Below are 15,062 nucleotides of genomic sequence, written 5' to 3' on the forward strand. Positions count from 1 at the left end.
TGTTCGGCGGTTTCCAACCTTCTGTGGGTCATGGTGCTCGGATCTGCAGGATCTTGAGACCAGAATGGCAAAGACTAGCTCGCTTGCAGAGAACGTCGCTCTTTGTCCAGTTATACAGTTGCCTGGAACCAGCAACCGCAAAGCGTCGACTACGAGAGTTCATGCTCACCGCGGACCGCACAGCGGAATTCTTGTGGCAACAGACCTTGACGCACCTGAGGACACGCCAACCGCAAAAGACTCGTACTGCGAGTGGGCAGGTCCACAACCCTGAAAACCTGCCGCGTCCTAAGGACGTCGCTGAGGTTCTGGCCCTTTGTCCAAAATTCGCAGTTCAGCCTAAGAAAACACCGCCGGAGCTCCTGTCACTTGTTAGACAGGTTTCAAGTAAAGTTCCGGAAGAAGGAAAGGAGCGGTGTATATTTCAAGGCGTCGACGTTGCGGCCAAGTGCAAGCCTGGAATGTCACGACCCCCTGTTCGACGTGTCGTGGACATTCTCAAGGAACATTCGTTATGTGTTATGCCCGCTGACAAAGAGGGTGGTTTCACTGTTTTATCTTTTCGTTTGTTTAACTCCAAAGCGGATGACGCCATTTCGAAAGTTTTTCAACTCCATGATGATATTAACTTGTCCGAGCTTAAAGCTAGAGCAAAGAAACTATGTGACAGATTGAACCTGCAACAACTGGTAAAGTCTATTGACAATAGCAGCAAAAGCCATTTAGATTTGTTCTTCTCCGCAAAAACTCACAAGCCTGAATGCCCTTTGCGTGTTATCATCTCAGAAAATGGATCCTGGCAGAAATCAATAGCCCATTTTTTGCAAGCTAAACTGGCTCTTTTGCGGGTCAATGACCCTTTCTTGGTGAAGAAGTCCGAAGATGTTGTTAACTGTTTTAACGCCTGTCATAAGAACCGTCTCAGTGCAATGTCAGTTGACATCAAGGATTTGTACTACTCTCTGCCTCAAGATAAGCTGTTAGAATGTGTGGAGGAATGTATCGATGAGCTTGGAGTGGTGGCCTTTCAAAATTCCGCAGGAATAAACGCTAGTGGATTTTTAGAACTTTTAACTTTTTATCTTAATTCGACTTTTGCTAAATGGAAAGACAATTTTTACCTTCAAAAAGACGGCATATGTATTGGCTCATGCATAGCTCCAATTCTTAGCGGCTTACTATATTAGCTAAATATGACCGGCTACTGCAAGACAGTCTAGAGGGATCAAGTGTTTTTAAAGTTTTTAGATTTGTAGACGACTTTTTACTGGTTTTAGACATCAGCTCTAGATTTTACGAGCATGATGTTTTTAATACACTCACCATTTTTAGTAAGTGTCTTAATCCATTAACTTTGACTCACGAACTTCCAGAAGGTGGGGCAATTCGGTTTTTAGACTTAAAAATTATATTATCTGATAATCATGTGTGTTGGGCGTATGAACCCCGTTCTAAGAAGCCACTACTGCAGGTTCATTCGGCTCATTCTAAGCTGATAAAAAGAGCCGTAGTTACCTCTTGTTTTAGGAATGCCCTAAATAAATCCTGTGAGCACCTCACTGACTTTAGTTTCGCCCAGCAATCATCTAGATTAGCGGCCGTTGGCTACCCGATCCATATGCTGGTTTCCGTTGCTGAAGGCTTGCTAAGGCAGGAACGGAAAAACAAAAATAACCAACAACCTGATGACTTGAACAAGCAGAAAAAGACAGTTGTAATCCCGTACATTCATACCCTGTCGCATAATCTAAAAAAGATCGCACAACGTTCTCAGGTACGAGTAGCCTTCTCAGCTCCGTGTAAGCTGTCAATGCTCAGTCGCGTCAGTCATCCTGTGGCCGAGCCAACTGGTGCTTGCAAAACTAAACATAAGAACAGATTTGTTGAATGTACTGAGGAACTAGTTTACGAGATTCCTCTGTCATGTGGGAAAGTTTATGTAGGGCAAACGGGGCGATGCCTTAATGAAAGATTAAGAGAACATAAAAAGGATGTGGAAAATTCCAAGGACCGTAACCTGCCTCTTCACTGCCTCACATGCACTAAGCAACGTAAAACAGAATGTAAACCCCTTTTCGATAAATGCAAATCTTACCAGAAAAATAAAGACCGCACCACAAGAGAAATTATTGAAGCCGAAAGAATTTTGGAGCTTGGGGACCGATGCATTAGCACTCCTTCCCTTGCGTTATCGGACAAAGAGCTTGCGTTCTTGGCAATGCGTAAAAAGAGATAATTGGCTTTGGTTTCGGCATGCGCATTGCATCTGTTTTATCTGTTTTTCTGTCGCGCATCAAGCCATGTATATATGCTTCCCAACTTCTGGAATTAAATCAGTTGTCAGTCAGCGCTGTGTTTGTGTCCTTCTATCTTCGTCTTCGTCCTTCGCGCTGTTATTCCAAAATTGCCATGAATTGCCTCGATTCCGCGTTAGAAAAATCGTGTACGCATCTAATGTCCGAAAGTGTCAAAATGCAAACAGAGCGATTGCGTATGTCCGGCTTTCCTCCTGATACTTTATCTGCAGTGGCAGAGAGCCTGCTTCAGAAGAAAAAGGGTATTAAAAAGAAAGATAAGCAAGATCAGAGGCAGGTCACTCAAGTAATTCCGTACCTTCATAAATTATCTCACAATCTTAAGAAAGTTGCCAAAAGATATGATGTAAGCGTGGTCTTTTCTGCGCCGAGTAATCTTTCAAAAATTTGCCCTATGATGGTGAGAAAAGAAAAGCCGATTTGTTCGATTGAGCACCACCTTTGGTTCACTCGGTGCACTACTAAGATAGGGTACAGCATTCCACTCACCTGTAATCGTGTGTACATAGGTCAAACTGGAAGCTGTTTTAATCAGAGAGCAAAAGAACACCACGATCAGGTGAAAGAAGGAAAAGGCAGCAATCTCGCAATTCACTGCCGAGACTGTAAGTGCAAACCCATTTTTCGAAAAACTAAGTTTCTTGGGCGGGGAAGGGATCAGGTAGAAAAAGAAATAATTGAGGCATATCACATCAGAAAAGCAGGCGATCAATGTGTCAGCACCCAATTCCTCTATCTACATGATAATGAAGTGGCTTTTTTAGACACACATGTTTGACTGTCAGAAGGTTATAGTAGCTCTGTACTTAAGCTTGGTTTTTTCATAATAAACTTTAGTTGGAAGTGCAGCATTCGTCCTGTCGTGAGTGTTTTCTTCCTGTCGTTGTTTTATTCGTGCTGCGACTCAATATCAGTTAGTGTGCGCCGCCCTATAAACGCTGTTAGAGCGTAATCAACGTACATCATTATACTCGTACTCGTTAAACAGATGAAGGCAGGAGCCAACAGTTGGGAGAGGGAGAGAGAATGCCCAGGTGCTTATCGCCGGAGATTCTAATATGAGCAGGTGCAAGCGAGATATCTCGGAACGTGTAAAGGGTGATAAGCGAGTGTTAGTTGAAACCTTTCCAGGGATGACAATGAGGGCAGTGCTGAAAGAGAGTAAAAATAGGTTGTTGAAAAATTCCGCAGAACGCAATATGGTGATAGTACCTGCGGGGCTAAACGATGTACTAAATGGTGACGCTGCAGGAGTGGTGGAAAGTTTAGCTAAGGGAGCAGCCGATATCAGGGAGATAATAAAACGTCGACTTTTTGGGGAGTTAAAAGGACTGCGTCGGCTTGCAGATGGAAGAAGTATTTCATATGTAGAGATACATAAAGGTACATAGATCGTTTTACCGAGAGCAAGCCGGAGAGGAGGAAAATACTCTCTAACCCGATTCCTTGCGCCGGCCCATTGTTCCCAGTACCGAGTGGGCTGTGCATTCGCACGTTTCATGTATAGCAGAGCAGCCTTGCACCTCGGTATATTGTCGATTGAAAGACTTAAATACCTTTATTAGCATCGCTTTTAGTGGTAATGTCATCAGAACAGCAATGTGTGTTCGTGAACTGCACAAACATTCAAAGAAATCGCAAGATGATTGCCGAGAGCGTATGCGGGGAGCATGCAAACGACAGTCTGAGTGCGGCTGTGATATGTTTCTGCTTCGCCGCTTTCCAGTCTGTCCTGATTTAATTCACCTATGAACGTTTTGTGTAAGCCAGACAGACTTAGTACCAACGACGGACTCAGGAATATGATACACATGTACCCATATATATATATATATATATATATATATATATATATATATATATATATATATATATATATATATATATATATATATATATATATATATATATATATATATATATATATATATAGGCCGTGTCTCCCGCAAGCCCTCCACGCCAACGTTACGGTGGATCTTTTCCGCCAGTGCCAGAAGCGAGTGCTAAAATCTGTTTTTCACTTAAACAATAAGCCGACAGCAAAAAAATAAAAATTCTTGCGGATCTCCGAGTAAAAAATTTTACACCCTTAAGGGTGTAATTGGCTTGTCGCATGGGGAGCACCCTAATTATAAATATTTTAACACCCTTCTGCTGCAGCACCCTTCTCCGAAGGAAGGGTGCTGCAGCAGAAGGGTGTTGCAGCACCGTGTGCTACACCCTTCCCCAAGGAAGGGTGCTGCACGCGGTATACGTGCTCGTGCAGCAATCCCAGCCTGAGCATTCCAAATGACCTTGTATGTCCCTCATAAAGCAAAACGTAGGCTTGAGCACATTATGCGTGCTTATGTGCAGTGTTCCTAAGAAATGAAGTAAATAAAAGTATAAATGGTGTATGGGTAACTTGACCCATACGCATGTAAAATGCAAACCTGTTTACATTCTACAAGCTAGAGCATTAGTCAGACATCATCTGCATCAAAGCACCTGACCAGCTTCTAGCACCAATGTGCTTACTCGGTATGCCTTAGCTGGCTGAACCTGAAGAATGTGCCCATAGAAAAAAAATTTCTTTGAATAATCAGCCAGAAACAATGTACTTTCACACTTTCAACCCAAAAGAAAGTTTAGGAAACAACAAGGCTGTGGCAACTTCCTAAGCCAGAGTCCATTTGTAAAACACAGTAACAAGACGGCATTTGTAGAACAGTCAAAAATATTATTTATTGACACTTAACAAATGTATCTCGCCTTTTCTTGCCCATACGCCATCAAGAAAACAAGTATACTTGGCTTGCATTTACTCATATTAGAATCCTTCAGAACTAAGTAGTGCCCAGTACTTTAATTCAAAGATGAATGTGTAAAAGTGCCACAAAAATTTGCACTTATGAACATTGAAATCGCAACCAAATCATGAATTTTTTTCACAATCTTGTTCATAAATTTCATCACAACTGTTCCTGGTGTATAAAATTCATCTTCAAGAAGAGCTGCACTAGGACAACTAGCCCATTGAATGCTTAAGGTTTAAAACGCATTTTGAAGAGCCAATTTTCTCCCAGGAAACAATCTCCTTCTGCATTGCCTGTAGACAATAGGCGCTGGTGCTCAACGAAGAGGTAGAAAAAGTGTTTCTTCAATGCGCTCGCTACAGTAGACTACATAAATGCGAGGAGGTTCTTTAATAACCAGCAATTAAAGGGTTGATTTTGTGGGATTAAACAGACACACGACCAGACCGGTCAAACTAGGAACATCTTTTTATACAAACACATTAGACTAGACTAAAAATCAACATAACAAATAACAACCTTAACAGGCAAAACAAATATGAATATGAACTGATAACAGTCACCGAACGCTGGAAGAAGGAAGTCCATGTGGACGTTCTCGGTTGCTTGGGCTCGGAGTGTGCGGAGCGCCCAGTGTCCATAAACGTTTGGTTCAGGTCAGCAGGTGGCTTGGCTGAGGGAGACGCTCGGCCGAGGCGAGAGGCCAAAGGTGGCCGTAATGCAGCAGACTCTAGATTTCCAAGTGCGTCAGTTAGCGCACCCAGCACGACGCTGAACGTCGCTAGCTCCTTAAAATAAAGCGTGGCGAGAGCTGGAAAGTCTTGATCCTGCAGTAAAAAAAGGTAAATTTGTAATGTATAGGTGTTAATTGAATTAGTACTAAGCTGTTTTTACTTCGTTAAACTGAAAATATCCCTCGACAATATTTAGGTCTAGTCTGATAACAAAAATATCAAAACCAGCTAGTAAAAAGACTTACCTGATACTATGCATGCAAACTGAATGCAGAATGACATGGTAATACATTTCTAGTCTCCAGGAAAGGTCTTACAGACTAAAGTACAGCAATCAGCTTTTTATGCGTGAATAACTGCCTGCTGTGAGATACGAAGTATATAAAAACGGAACTGGTGCCATTTCCTCTCAACCTTGTAAAGTTACAGGTAAATTCCTCGGCTACAAATACATTATTTAACTTTCCACGTTGTACAGCACATATATATCATGCGAGTCTAGTTGGTAGGACTTACGAACTCTTGTATGAAAATGGCTTGGAAAGCTGTGGATTTTCCGACGCTCAGCGCGGTTATCCTCATGACTGCGACATCCAGTCTGAAAAAAGATGCAAATATGCCACTTTCTGAGTGAGAGCAAAATTTGTCTTTTAAGGAAAGGCAATCAAGTCCAGCGAGTAAGACTGCACTCACACCACACCAAGTTAATTATCATAAGAGGCCGGCAATCCCAGTTTATTTTTGGAAACTACTGCTTAATGTGGTACGCTGATAAATTACCTCTCTCTTTTTGGCGAAAAGGACATTTTGGGTCCTGATTGAAACTAGGACTTGCAGTTGATGCCAGCATATCGTGTAAGAAATGTAGGAAATAATTTTTATGCTTTTCAAAGAAATGTTCAGATAATTAAAGTAAATTCTGCACAAAAGTTCACATTTTTAAGCAAGTTCACAATTTTACTGCATAAAATTCGCAGGCAAATTCATGGGGATTAGATTATATAGAAAATTTCTCTCTCACAATAATCAAACCAATAGTTTTTCTATACATTTTAAAAGCCCAATTAACATATAAAAGTATTTGAGGCATTGTTTAGTGGAATAAATATAATAGCAAAATTAAAAGCACTTAAGCCAATATGTTGAAAGTGAAAGAAGCAAGGAATAAAAAATTCTGTTCAAGTGGCTTCAAATATTTTTATGCTTATTCTGTTCTGTACATGTGTCCTGCTTTGTGCTGCTCCATCCGCGGGGCCTTTTCTAACAATTGCAGAATTGTTCAGTATATGCAGTTTTCTCTCTTTCCTTTCAAGACTAACTGTACTGTCACGTCATGACAAATGCAATCAGGCACATTAATTTTGACATTGCGACTTTGTGAAGTCTTTTCTAAACTAAGGGAAAGAAAAAATTCAAGCCTATTGGTCTTTGCAAGTGCGTTAACCAATAGCGCTATTATGAAATGGCCGCAATTTTTAACATACAAACCTTTTTCTGCGTCCTCAGTGATCAGTTATGCAATAATTTTTTTCATTAGTAGGATGGATATAGAGTCCATTTCCATGTAGTATTTACATATTAACCTAGTTTTTTCAGATATTTTGGCCTTCATATTGTGTGATTATAAAAGCAATGAAATCGACATCTGTTTAAAAGTTACTCTGAAGACAACAACAACACAACAGACTTGATGAAATGTCATTCTGTGAGCAAAGAATTGTTTAAAAAAGTGCGCATTATGTGGTGTTACACACTCTACAAAGGCACGCGGGTACTTGCTGTCAGTTACGCACCAGAGGCAGAGGCTCAGATTAATAATTCGGGACTTGGGTGTCAGCAGACTGTAATGCATTATTCGCCATGTCTGGAATTTCATCTTCTGGCAGGTCAACACAATCTTGAAAATGGGCATCAGCATCTGCATACAATTTTCCTATAAGATTATAAAAACATTACAAATGGCCAAAAGATATTCAAGGGTGAGTTCAGACGAGAACTGCAATCGAGGTCCAATGACCATTTTTTGTTTGCAATGAATTATTTATGTGTGGTGGACAAAGGTCTCGACACAAAGAAATGGGCTTTAGTTTTGCAAGATACGGCGTAGTTTTCTCGGAAAGAAAATCGTATGTCACTCTGGTGGAAAACGCCGTTTTTGCCATTTCAAGAAGTTGCAGGTTTGAAGACCTGCTGCTAGCGTACAAAAATTTTATCACTTATTTTTTTTATTCATTGAATCTGTGTAACTTTTACTTTGTAGTTATTAAAAACATGTTTTGTTATTGCAGTCGATTGAGCAAAAAATCGCAAACATTGCTCCAGAAGCAACTCGCTACACAAAAGTCCATTTTCAACATTACGGGTATGATGCGTGATTTTTCAGCATTGAGTCTTTTTCTCTTTATTATTCAGATAATTTTCTAAATTTCAGGCAAAATTGGGAGCTCTAATCTGCTAGGTGTGTTGTCCACAATGCATAAAATTCGACCAAGTTTCCTTAACAGTAATATTATTAAAAGGAGTAAATTTGATAGCAATTTAAAACAAATCATCGATATTTATAAAAAATCATCTCAAGGTTCCTCAGTACCTCAGAAATACTACAGCCTGAAAAAGTGTTGCATTATATTGTTTAAAATTGTAAAAACAAGTATAACACTGAGCGCTGATTTTGAAAACTGTTAATTTTCAGCCCTACATTCTGGCACGACTAAACAAAGTGTTGCGACTGAAGCATTTCCTCTATGGTATCCCGGCCTGGTTGTCCATCTCTATAAACATTGAAAGGTCTAGACGTGTTTGTTCTTTCTTCATATTATTTTGAAATCGGCAGAAATTCAAAATTATAAAAAAAACGAACATTGCCTCGAATTAAGAACTGCTATATCTTCGATTTTTATCGAAGGCTCATAAAAAAATCGTAAGTGCTTTATAAACATCATGTACTAAAATGTACTGCAATATTTAAATTAAAATGTAAAAATAAATATAAAACTGAGCGCATGTTGTCATTCTATAAAAGTGCTTATGGCTTGCCCTTGTGGTGTTGGCGTCAAAAGTTCGATTTATTTGCTGAATTTAGCTATACTTTAACTTATGCAATATCCAGAGTCTTCTCAATGCTTGTAATGTCATTTTCTGCTTGTTGGTAGTGTTGATGATTGCTTAATGTGGAATAAATTCGCTATTTCATGGTACAAAGCATGGCTAACAATGCATTACAGCCTGCCTACACCAAATCCCGAATCATTAATCTGAGCCTCTGCCTGTGATGCGTAACTGACTGCAAGTAGCCGCATGCCTTTGTGGAGTGTAAGTGACGGCAGAAGTTTTCTTCATCCCGCGCACACACACACACACACACACACACACACACACACACACACACACACACACACACACACACACACACACACACACACACACACACACACACACACACACACACACACACACACACACACACACACACACACACACACGCGCACGCACGCACGCACGCACGCACACACACATGTATAGCTAGGTGATGTGCTATACCCCCCCCCCCTCTAGTTTATAATTATGCTATTTCAGTTCTCCATAACGACAAACATTGACAATACCCTATTTTTGCAGACCATTTTTCTAATCTGCACATAATTTGAATCATAATCAAAACACTTTGCGGCATGACAGTTTAGGTAGAATTTTATATTTCATTATAGCAGTAGTACAAATGAGCCGAGATGGCGAGCGTTCTAGTCGACAGAGGTATATAGCCCAGAAAAAGGCGAGCTAACACAGAGCAAAACCGCCGTTCACCTCAACTGCAGGTTACATACACTTTGCAGGTTAGGTGGACAAGGGGTTCACCGCGTGTTGGCTCGTCTTTTTTCTGGGCTAGATGGCTCAGTCGTCAAGAATGCTCATCATCTCGGCTCAGTCGTGTTGCTGCTATAAATAAATATAAAATTACAACTAAACTATCATACTGCAAAGAGTGTTGCTTATGATTCTAATTATGTGCACATTAGAAAGATTGTCTTCAAGAACAAAGTATTTTCAATTTTTCTCATAAAGGAGAAATGAAATAATATAATTAGGAACTGGGTGGATTAGCTCAGCTCTTCGCAAAAAAAAAAAAAATTAGGATAGTGAAAAAGTTTGTCACTGACGATGTCCCATGAAATTGCTAGAAATAGCGAATTCATTCCACTTTAAGCAATCATCAGCACTGCCAACAAGCAGAAAACGATTTTAGAGGCATTGAGAAGGCTTTGGATATTGCATAAGAGTAAAATGTAACTAAATTCAGCAAATAATAAATCGAACTTTCGACGCCAACACCATAAGGGCAGGCTATAAGCAGTTCTATAGAATGACAACATGCATTTAGTTTTATATTTATTTTTACATTTTAATTTACATATTGCGGTACAGATTAGTACATGATGTTTATAAAGTACTTAAGATTGTTTTCATGGACTTCGATACAAATTGAAAATGTGGAAGTTTCAAATTCGAGTCAAAGTTTTTCGTTTTTTTTATAATTTTGAATTTCGGCCGATTTCAAAATAATATGGAGAAAGAAAAAAAAAATCTACAGGTTCAATTTTTGCAGAAAAAAAGAACTAGTCCTGCATAATGTAGCGAAAAAGTTTCAGGTGCAACTCTTTAAAGTCGTGCCATAATGTAGGGCTGAATGCTGGCAATTTTCAAAACGAGCCTTCAGTTTTATACCTTTTATAATTTTAAACAATATAATGCAACACCTTTTCAGGCTGTAATATTTATGAGGTAGTGAGGATTATTGAGGGATGTTCTTAAATATTGATGAAGTTTTTCTTTAAAGTTGAGTCTTTTTTGCTGTTTTCGAATCTTGGGCGAATTTTATGCGTTGTGGAGAACACACGTAGCAGTTTAGAGTTCCAAATTTTACCTGAAATTTAGGCAATTATCTGAATAAAGAACGGAAAAAAGACAATGCTAAAAACATAATGCATCATGCCTGTATTTAAGGTTGAAAATGGACTTTTTTGCCGCACGTTGCTTCTGCAGCAATGTTAGCGATATTTTACTAAACCAACTGCAACAACAAAACCCGTTTTTATTAATTCCAATACAAGTAAAAGTTACATAGATTTAGTGGGCAAAAGCAATAGATTACAAAATTTTAGTACGCTAACCGCAGGTCTCCAAACTTGCAACGTTTTGAAATGGCGAAAATTGCGTTTTTCCACTGTAGTGAACAGTGATATAGGATTTTTTTTTCGAGAAAACTGCACCGCATCTTGCAAAACTAAAGCAAATTTCTTTGTGCGGAGACAATTGCCCACCATACACAAAAATTTGAAAAAAAAAAAAAAAGGTCATAGAACTTCTATTACTGTTCTTATCTGAACACACCCTTAAAGAAAAAATGCATAATGAAAAAATATTAGCATATTCGGCAGGCACAAAGTTTCTTGAGATGAATCACGTGATACTGCTGCAGCGTAAAGTTGTGCAAAAGTCACAATGATGTTCAGCCAGCAGAGAGACCCAAAAAAAAGGTCCGATCTCCGGGAATGATTCGCGGACATATGATGCGACTTTGGGATAGCGACTGGAAAAGCCTGTGTCATGCTCGCTAGCGCTTTGTAGTCAAGGAGGGAACTCAGCGGGGGAACATGTTACTGCGGTAGTGCCGAATGTTTAAGACAAACTTGCAGAAGTAAGCAAAGCGGCTTACAGCATTAACCTCTGTGAGCTATTAGGAATTCAAGGCAAAGAGGTCTAGAACCATAGAATTAGTCCGTGGCCGCCTATTGCTAGTCGGAACCTAAACTAGAAACAAAAGCGGCAGTTTTGTTCTTTCTGCATGTAGTGACCAGAGAAAAGCAATCACAAAACGACACGGCGCACTCGCCGTAGAGATCAACGTGTCTGCTGCGCGGCACGCTGCCCGTGCGCCTCTATTTATGAGAACGGTCGGCTATTCGTAGCCCCGAAGTAACTATAATGCCCCCCGTTTCCCACGCATAAATCTCCGCTTAAAACACTCACGCTATGGATTCCCTTCTAATTTTCTTTCTGTGAGGGTGAGCAGTGCTTCTAGAAAAAAAAAAAAATAGCTCAATTGCTATCCGCAGTTGTGCTACGTGTTACCTTTATAAGCTTTTACTGTCACGTAATGCGTTCTTGAAAGCCATGTCGAATAAAGAAATTTTTCGGCAGGTCTAGAAGATACTTTGACAGCGCTCAAGTGTCGTTCGTACCCACAGCACTACCGGCCAACAATGCAAGCGCCATGACCAACTATCTCACTTGGAGGTGTTAGTGCCTAACTGAATGGAACATCCACAAAGCACAAATAAAAGTTCCACAAACATAAGCCTACCTCCTTTCAAGGTTGGTATTCGACAAAAAGAGGACGTAATATAGGTATGCTTACCTCAAATTTCACCGACGACGGTGACGACGGGTTGATGAGACCTCCACAGTGCATGATGCTGCTCTTGTGTCAAGTATGCTAGCAGCCTTGAGAGATAAACATCCTCTTCGCATTGACATAGAACGCAGAAACCAAGCAAAGCAACGCACAAGCAACATTTCTAGCTGCGAACGGCCGGCGACAGACAAAGGAACTCGTTAGCCCAAGCGTCAGCAACGGCGCATCAGTTTGAAAAACGGAGGGATGACGGGAAGGATCGCATCGCGTGATCAGCGCTTCAGATAAACACCGCAGCGCCCGCAGCGCTGTGGACATGTGTAAGGGAAAGTGGGAAAGGCGTCGGCGTCGTGCGGCGCCCTCCTCTCCACCCAAGCACAGGAGGCAGAGCTAGCCAACATGAGTGTGAGGAAAGGAGCGACAAAAAAAAAAATGGCCAGCGTCTGACAGCGCACAGTGCATTTCGTGGCGCTTTCAACGCGTATCACTCGGATAGAATAACTTGGGGCCTTTGTGCACGGCGGCATAGAATCACCGTCGTCTCTTGGACTACCGCACCGGTTCGGTTTCACATCACCGTTCTCTGCTGTACACCTGATGCCTTGCAGAAACCGCCGCGAAATATACAAAAGTAAAAGGCAGTAGAGAAACGCAGAAACACGAGCGCCACGCGTGTTTTGCTGGCGCACGTATGCGCTTTGGCAGCTCGGGCCATATCGGCTGTTCCGCCACTGTTATATCATGTTGCAGCTAGCTGTTGAATATATGAATCATCGTAAAAAGCGTTGCAGGTGGCCGCTTTTTTTTTTATCCCCCGATGATCGGCTGTTCAATCGCCTTGAACTTTTGACGCCCCTGCTTGTCTCTTTCGAGCTTTCTTATGTTGTGCGAATTCAGGTTTTACTTTGTTAATAAGTTAAGTTCGTATTTTCTAAAACCCTTATACAGCGCTGTTCTGTCGTTTCTGTTATTACGCACCTACTAGACCGACTCGGCTCTCTCCTTATCTTTAGCAGATGCATTCCAGGCTTCGATACGATATGCTGTTAAGGCTGCAAGTAATCTGTTTAATGCTCGATTGAAAGATGCTGCAGCTAATCAGACCCAGTTTTCACTCTGGATTCAGGTCGGTTCTTGTACACTGAGCACGAGATCGGCGTTGGCCTAGTACTAAGCGCTAGCCCTGCACCAAAAATGTTGTATCCCAGCTCATTGTTTTGATTTAGAGAAATTAATTGCAGTGGACGAACAGTTTCTCCGGCTTCAATTTGCGCAAATGGTGGAGATGAGGCTGGATAATAACTTTGATGGCGTATGTTTTTTTTTCTCGCAGATAAACTATTTTTTGAAATAGTTTGTACATCATACAGAGCGATTCCATGAAGAGCGGTATAAAAGCAGTACTAATTAAATATGGCCCTTTTTCCTTGCACATGCCAGGTTTTCACTTTTTCTTCGTGACCGTAGGTGTGGCGGTCAGATATTTTAGCCGGGGTGTCTCCTCAGGCATCTTCTCTCTTATTTCCATGTTTTATGCATTGGTTTACTACATATGAATAAAATAGTGATTGCTGAAAGACATTCCTATGCGCCTCATTGTTTAGCTGTATTGAAATAAAATGTAAATTTAATCATCAAATACTGGAACCTCTCTAAATGCAAAGGTCACAGTCAAAAAGATTATATCCATTCTTATATTGATGGAAGAATAGCTGCAACTTACATGAATATATACATGACGAATATCGCGCTAGAAAGAAGAGAGTTAATAAAGTGGATGATTATTGGCATAGCTTGTTCCATGTCATTAATGCGGTAAGATGGCGCGTTCGGAATGCTCATTATGGCGAGCGATCTTGGAAAGCTTATGTTTTGAAGATAGTATTCCAGCATGTAATTTAGACAAATTACCTTTTAGAGCTGCGCTTTTGGAAAACTGCACTTCACTGGCGGTTCTTTAACCGCGGTTCCGGGCTTGTTTATTTTTGTATAAGGCATATGTAAGTACTTAAATGCAATCTTCACTCATTTCTGAGTAGGCTTTTAGCACCCTTTCAGCACCTTTGCTACACCCTACATAAAATGAAGGGTGCTTAGTGGCAAAAGCGCCCTTTTGAGCCGAAATGAAGGGTGGATATATGAGAATTAGGGTGCTAGAAGGGTGCTCCAGTGGGTGTATTTATTTATTTTATTTGCAAGTACTGTTAGCCCTTGCGGGAGCACCGTTTTAGCACCCATAAGGGTGTAAAATTTTTTACTGTGCATATTGTGTTGCTGAAAATGCAATACAAACAAGTTTCTCCACACAGCCAGCTACCGCTGGTGCGGTGCGCGGCTCATCGTCTGCACGATGGCTTCGCTGCTAAGGCGTCACCCAAATTTACATCTTTCTTTTACTTGTACAATGGGATCGGCAGTTTCACGAGAGACCATTTACTCTAGCGCTGAGCAATTACAAAGTGCCGTCGGATGTGCCTTCGATGCGAAACAATTTAGGCCTAGCGATGACTAGAGAGTAGCGATCGGCTAGAGTGCCGTCGGCCGCCGCACCAGCGGACGGCGTCGCTTTCGTAGGAGCTGCTGTATGTGGTGCGAAATTGTCTTCGTTCATGGTGAAGCTCAGCGCGCACGTTTTTGGGCATTTTGCTCAACAATACGTCGTGTGAACGATGCTGATACGACGGGACGGGGACGCGTTGTTGCTGCGCCGACAGAGGTTCCCCAAGGCTGCATAAAAACGTATACGGATGGTACTTTAGACACCACTTCTTTTCTGTGCTGTTCTTGCACTGTGGTTTACCTTGAA

General features: G+C 41.1%; 1 long non-coding RNA gene across 1 annotated transcript; it reads right to left on the minus strand.

Annotated features, from left to right (window-relative positions):
* Nucleotides 1-4,672: 4,672 nt before the first annotated feature.
* Nucleotides 4,673-12,615, minus strand: LOC146187834 (uncharacterized). Its single transcript, XR_014707448.1, has 4 exons — nt 12,260-12,615; nt 7,638-7,762; nt 6,361-6,442; nt 4,673-5,937 (listed from the first exon to the last, which is right to left on the minus strand). It is a non-coding gene; the product is annotated as an uncharacterized LOC146187834 (long non-coding RNA).
* Nucleotides 12,616-15,062: the final 2,447 nt, after the last annotated feature.

The sequence above is a fragment of the Amblyomma maculatum genome, chromosome 5, assembly GCF_055883805.1.
Source record: "Amblyomma maculatum isolate TAMU_Amacu chromosome 5, ASM5588380v1, whole genome shotgun sequence".
NCBI classification, from domain to species: Eukaryota; Metazoa; Arthropoda; class Arachnida; order Ixodida; family Ixodidae; genus Amblyomma; species Amblyomma maculatum.